Source organism: Mixophyes fleayi, unplaced genomic scaffold (genome assembly GCF_038048845.1).
Source record: "Mixophyes fleayi isolate aMixFle1 unplaced genomic scaffold, aMixFle1.hap1 Scaffold_389, whole genome shotgun sequence".
In the NCBI taxonomy this organism is placed as follows: Eukaryota; Metazoa; Chordata; class Amphibia; order Anura; family Limnodynastidae; genus Mixophyes; species Mixophyes fleayi.
In genome coordinates, this window is record NW_027447872.1 from 67,501 (window position 1) to 72,500 (window position 5,000).

The 5,000-nt window shown below is 46.5% G+C and overlaps 7 non-coding genes and 14 pseudogenes across 7 annotated transcripts; all 21 read left to right on the top strand.

The window, feature by feature from the left end:
* Window positions 1–166: 166 nt before the first annotated feature.
* LOC142133809 (5S ribosomal RNA) lies at window positions 167–285 on the top strand (annotated as a pseudogene).
* An 80-nt stretch (window positions 286–365) lies between these two features.
* LOC142133996 (5S ribosomal RNA) lies at window positions 366–484 on the top strand (annotated as a pseudogene).
* Window positions 485–566: 82 nt separating this feature from the next.
* On the top strand, window positions 567–675 carry LOC142134033 (5S ribosomal RNA; annotated as a pseudogene).
* A 239-nt stretch (window positions 676–914) lies between these two features.
* LOC142133892 (5S ribosomal RNA) lies at window positions 915–1,033 on the top strand (annotated as a pseudogene).
* An 82-nt stretch (window positions 1,034–1,115) lies between these two features.
* Window positions 1,116–1,234, top strand: LOC142133845 (5S ribosomal RNA; annotated as a pseudogene).
* An 80-nt stretch (window positions 1,235–1,314) lies between these two features.
* LOC142133890 (5S ribosomal RNA) lies at window positions 1,315–1,433 on the top strand (annotated as a pseudogene).
* Window positions 1,434–1,512: 79 nt separating this feature from the next.
* On the top strand, window positions 1,513–1,631 carry LOC142133716 (5S ribosomal RNA). Its single transcript, XR_012686858.1, has one exon. It is a non-coding gene; the product is annotated as a 5S ribosomal RNA (ribosomal RNA).
* Window positions 1,632–1,712: 81 nt separating this feature from the next.
* Window positions 1,713–1,831, top strand: LOC142133766 (5S ribosomal RNA; annotated as a pseudogene).
* An 81-nt stretch (window positions 1,832–1,912) lies between these two features.
* Window positions 1,913–2,031, top strand: LOC142134001 (5S ribosomal RNA; annotated as a pseudogene).
* Window positions 2,032–2,273: 242 nt separating this feature from the next.
* Window positions 2,274–2,392, top strand: LOC142133736 (5S ribosomal RNA). The gene has a single exon (XR_012686875.1). It is a non-coding gene; the product is annotated as a 5S ribosomal RNA (ribosomal RNA).
* An 82-nt stretch (window positions 2,393–2,474) lies between these two features.
* On the top strand, window positions 2,475–2,593 carry LOC142133772 (5S ribosomal RNA). Its single transcript, XR_012686903.1, has one exon. It is a non-coding gene; the product is annotated as a 5S ribosomal RNA (ribosomal RNA).
* Window positions 2,594–2,673: 80 nt separating this feature from the next.
* Window positions 2,674–2,792, top strand: LOC142134002 (5S ribosomal RNA; annotated as a pseudogene).
* Window positions 2,793–3,063: 271 nt separating this feature from the next.
* Window positions 3,064–3,182, top strand: LOC142134029 (5S ribosomal RNA). The gene has a single exon (XR_012686928.1). It is a non-coding gene; the product is annotated as a 5S ribosomal RNA (ribosomal RNA).
* Window positions 3,183–3,263: 81 nt separating this feature from the next.
* LOC142133799 (5S ribosomal RNA) lies at window positions 3,264–3,382 on the top strand (annotated as a pseudogene).
* An 81-nt stretch (window positions 3,383–3,463) lies between these two features.
* Window positions 3,464–3,582, top strand: LOC142133744 (5S ribosomal RNA). The gene has a single exon (XR_012686882.1). It is a non-coding gene; the product is annotated as a 5S ribosomal RNA (ribosomal RNA).
* An 81-nt stretch (window positions 3,583–3,663) lies between these two features.
* Window positions 3,664–3,782, top strand: LOC142133767 (5S ribosomal RNA; annotated as a pseudogene).
* An 80-nt stretch (window positions 3,783–3,862) lies between these two features.
* On the top strand, window positions 3,863–3,981 carry LOC142133870 (5S ribosomal RNA). Its single transcript, XR_012686912.1, has one exon. It is a non-coding gene; the product is annotated as a 5S ribosomal RNA (ribosomal RNA).
* An 80-nt stretch (window positions 3,982–4,061) lies between these two features.
* LOC142133920 (5S ribosomal RNA) lies at window positions 4,062–4,180 on the top strand (annotated as a pseudogene).
* Window positions 4,181–4,452: 272 nt separating this feature from the next.
* On the top strand, window positions 4,453–4,571 carry LOC142133814 (5S ribosomal RNA; annotated as a pseudogene).
* Window positions 4,572–4,651: 80 nt separating this feature from the next.
* LOC142133835 (5S ribosomal RNA) lies at window positions 4,652–4,770 on the top strand (annotated as a pseudogene).
* Window positions 4,771–4,851: 81 nt separating this feature from the next.
* Window positions 4,852–4,970, top strand: LOC142133695 (5S ribosomal RNA). Its single transcript, XR_012686839.1, has one exon. It is a non-coding gene; the product is annotated as a 5S ribosomal RNA (ribosomal RNA).
* The last annotated feature ends 30 nt before the right edge of the window (window positions 4,971–5,000 follow it).

Below are 5,000 nucleotides of genomic sequence, written 5' to 3' on the forward strand. Positions count from 1 at the left end.
AGCCTGATCTTGGAAGCTAAGCAGAGCCGGGCCTGGTTAGTACTTTAATGCGAGACCACCTGGGTATACCAGGTGCTGTAGGCCCTTTTTTTTTTCTCTCTTGTTCCGACTTCCCTCAATGCTGGTTTTGAGATGTATAAGAGATGTAGGTCAATAGGAAACCAATACCTACAGCCACACCACCCTGAACAAGCCCAATCTCATCTGATGTTGGAAGCTAAGCAGAGACGGGCCTGGTTAGTACTTGGATGGGAGACCACCTGGGAATACCAGGTGCTGTAGGCCTTTTTTTTTCTCTCTTGTTCCGGCTTCCTTCAATGCTGGTTTTTAGATGTATAAGAGATGTAGGTCAATAGGAAACCAATACCTACAGACACACCACCCTGAACAAGCCCAATCTCGTCTGATCTTGGAAGCTAAGCAGAGCCGGGGCTGGTTAGTACTTGGATGCGAGACCACCTGGGAATACCAGATGCTGTAGGCCCTTTTTTTTTTCTCTCTTGTTCCGACTTCCTTCAATGCTGGTTTTGAGATGTATAAGAGATGTAGGTCAATAGGAAACCAATACCTACAGCCACACCACCCTGAACAAGCCTGATCTTGGAAGCTAAGCAGGGCTGGGCCTGGTTAGTACTTGGATGGGAGACCTCCTGGAAATACCAGGGGCTGTAGGCTTTTTTCTTTCTCTCTTGTTCCGGCCTCCTTCAATGCTGGTTTTGAGATGTATAAGAGATGTAGGTCAATAGGAAACCAATACCTACAGCCACACCACCCTGGACAAGCCCAATCTTGTCTGATCTTGAAAGCTAAGCAGGTCCGGGCCTGGTTAGTACTTTTTTTTTTCTCTCTTGTTCTGGCTTCCTTCAATGCTGATTTTAAAATGTATAAGTGATGTAGGTCATTAAGAAACCAATACCTACAGCCACACCACCCTGGACAAGCCCAATCTCGTCTGATCTTGGAAGCTAAGCAGGGCCGGGCCTGGTTAGTACTTGGCTCAGAGACCACCTGGGAATACCAGGTGCTGTAGGCCTTTTTTTTTTTCTCTCTTGTTCCGGCTTCCTTCAATGCTTGTTTTTAGATGTATAAGAGATGTAGGTCAATAAAAAAACAATACCTACAGCCACAGCACCCTGAGCAATCCCAATCTCATTTGATCTTGGAAGCTAAGCAGGGCTGGGCCTGGTTAGTACTTGGATGGGAGACCACCTGGAAATACCAGGTGCTGTAGGCTTTTTTTTTTCTCTCTTGTTCCGGCCTCCTTCAATGCTGGTTTTGAGATGTATAAGAGATGTAGGTCAATAAGAAAACAATACCTACTGCCACACCATCCTGAACAAGCCCAATCTTATCTGATCTTGGAAGTTAAGCAGGACTGGCCCTGGTTAGTACTTGGATGGGAGACCACCTGGAAATACCAGGTGCTGTAGGCATTTTTTTTCTCTCTTGTTCCAGCCTCCTTCAATGCTGGTTTTGAGATGTATAAGAGATGTAGGTCAATAAGGAACCAATACCTACAGCCACACCACCCTGAACAAGCCCAATCTCGTCTGATCTTGGAAGCTAAGCAGAGCCGGGCCTGGTTAGTACTTGGATGGGAGACCACCTGGGAATACCAGGTGCTGTAGGCCTTTTTTTCTTCTCTCTTGTTCCGGCTTCCTTCAATGCTGGTTTTTAGATGTATAAGAGATGTAGGTCAATAGGAAAACAATACCTACAGCCGCACCACCCTGAACAAGCCCAATCTCATCTGATCTTGGAAGCTAAGCAGGGACGAGCCTGGTTAGTACTTGGATGGGAGACCACCTGGGAATACCAGGTGCTGTAGGCCTTTTTTTTTTCTCTCTTGTTCCGGCTTCCTTCAATGCTGGTTTTTAGATGTATAAGAGATGTAGGTCAATAGGAAACCAATACCTACATCCACACCACCCTGAACAAGCCCAATCTCGTCTGATCTTGGAAGCTAAGCAGAGCCGGGGCTGGTTAGTACTTGGATGCGAGACCACCTGGGAATACCAGGTGCTGTAGGCCCCTTTTTTTTTTCTCTCTTGTTCCGACTTCCTTCAATGCTGGTTTTGAGATGTATAAGAGATGTAGGTCAATATGAAACCAATACCTACAGCCCCACCACCCTGAACAAGCCCAATCTCGTCTGATCTTGAAAGCTAAGCAGGTCCGGGCCTGGTTAGTACTTTTTTTTTTATATCTTGTTCTGGCTTCCTTCAATGCTGGTTTTAAAATGTATAAGTGATGTAGGTCATTAGAAAACCAATACCTACAGCCACACCACCCTGAACAAGCCCAATCTCGTCTGATCTTGGAAGTTAAGCAGGGCCGGGCCTGGTTAGTACTTAGATGGGAGACCACCTGGGAATACCAGGTGCTGTAGGCCTTTTTTTTTTTCTCTCTTGTACCGGCTTCCTTCAATGCTTGTTTTTAGATGTATAAGAGATGTAGGTCAATAGGAAAACAATACCTACAGCCACACCACCCTGAACAAGCCCAATCTCATCTGATCTTGGAAGCTAAGCAGGGACGGGCCTGGTTAGTACTTGGATGGGGGACCACCTGGGAATACCAGGTGCTGTAGGCCTTTTTTTTTTCTCTCTTGTTCCGGCTTCCTTCAATGCTGGTTTTGAGATTATAAGAGATGTAGGTCAATAGGAAACCAAAACCTACAGCTACACATCTCTAAACAAGCCCAATCTCGCTTGATCTTGGAAGCTAAGCAGGGCCAGGCCTGTTTAGTACTTGGATGGGAGACCACCTGGGAATACCAGGTGCTGTAGGCTTTTTCTTTTTCTCTCTTGTTCCGGGTTCCTTCAATGCTGGTTTTTAGATATATAAGAGATGTAAGTCAATAGGAAACCAATACCTACAGCCACACCACCCTGGACAAGCCTGATCTTGGAAGCTAAGCAGAGCCAGGACTGGTTAGTACTTGGATGCGAGACCACCTGGGGATACCAGGTGCTGTAGGCCTTTTTTTCTTCTCTCTTGTTCCGGCTTCCTTCAATGCTGGTTTCTAGATGTATAAGGGATGTAGGTCAATAGGAAAACAATGCCTACAGCCACACCACCCTGAACAAGCCCAATCTCATCTGATCTTGGAAGCTAAGCAGGGACTGGCCTGGTTAGTACTTGGATGGGAGACCACCTGGGAATACCAGGTGCTGTAGGCCTTTTTTTCTTCTCTCTTGTTCCGGCTTCCTTCAATGCTGGTTTCTAGATGTATAAGAGATGTAGGTCAATAGGAAAACAATACCTACAGCCACACCACCCTGAACAAGCCCAATCTCATCTGATCTTGGAAGCTAAGCAGGGACAGGCCTGGTTAGTACTTGGATGGGAGACCACCTGGGAATACCAGGTGATGTAGGCCTTTTTTTCTTCTCTCTTGTTCCGGCTTCCTTCAATGCTAGTTTCTAGATGTATAAGAGATGTAGGTCAATAGGAAAACAATACCTACAGCCGCACCACCCTGAACAAGCCCAATCTCGTCTGATCTTGGAAGCTAAGCAGGGCTGGGCCTGGTTAATACTTGGATGGGAGACCACCTGGGAATACCAGGTGCTGTAGGCCTTTTTTTTTTCTCTCTTGTTCCGGCTTCCTTCAATGCTTGTGTTTAGATGTATAAGAGATGTAGGTCAATAGGAAAACAATACCTACAGCCACACCACCCTGAACAAGCCCAATCTTGTCTGATCTTGGAAGCTAAGCAGGGCTGGGCCTGGTTAGTACTTGGATGGGAGACCACCTGGAAATACCAGGTGCTGTAGGCTTTTTTTTTTCTCTCTTGTTCCGGCCTCCTTCAATGCTGTTTTCTAGATGTATAAGAGATGTAGGTCAATAGGAAAACAATACCTACAGCCACACCACCCTGAACAAGCCCAATCTCGTCTGATCTTGGAAGCTAAGCAGGGACGGGCCTGGTTAGTACTTGGATGGGAGACCACCTGGGAATACCAGGTGCTGTAGGCCTTTTTTTTTTCTCTCTTGTTCCGGCTTCCTTCAATGCTGGTTTTGAGATTATAAGAGATGTAGGTCAATAGGAAACCAAAACCTACAGCTACACATCTCTAAACAAGCCCAATCTCGTTTGATCTTGGAAGCTAAGCAGGGCCAGGCCTGGTTAGTACTTGGATGGGAGACCACCTGGGAATACCAGGTGCTGTAGGCTTTTTTTTTTTCTCTCTTGTTCCGGCTTCCTTCAATGCTGGTTTTTAGATGTATAAGAGATGTAGGTCAATAGGAAACCAATACCTACAGCCACACCACCCTGAACAAGCCTGATCTTGGAAGCTAAGCAGAGCCAGGCCTGGTTAGTACTTGGATGCGAGACCACCTGGGGATACCAGGTGCTGTAGGCCCTTTTTTTTTTCTCTCTTGTTCCGACTTCCTTCAATGCTGGTTTTGAGATGTATAAGAGATGTAGGTCAATAGGAAAACAATACCTACAGCCACACCACCCTGAACAAGCCCACTCTCGTCTGATCTTGGAAGCTAAGCAGGGCTGGGCCTGGTTAGTACTTGGATGGGAGACCACCTGGAAATACCAGGTGCTGTAGGCTTTTTTTTTTCTCTCTTGTTCCGGCCTCCTTCAATGCTGGTTTTGAGATGTATAAGAGATGTAGGTCAATTGGAAACCAATACCTACAGCCACACCACCCTGAACAAGCCCAATCTCATCTGTTCTTGGAAGCTAAGCAAAGCCGGGCCTGGTTAGTACTTGGATGGGAGACCACCTGGGAATACCAGGTGCTGTAGGCCTTTTTTTCTTCTCTCTTGTTCCGGCTTCCTTCAATGCTGGTTTCTAGATGTATAAGAGATGTAGGTCAATAGGAAAACAAAACCTACAGCCACACCACCCTGAACAAGCCCAATCTCATCTGATCTTGGAAGCTAAGCAGGAACGGGCCTGGTTAGTACTTGGATGGGAGACCACCTGGGAATACCAGGTGCTGTAGGCCTTTTTTTCTTCTCTCTTGTTCCGGCTTCCT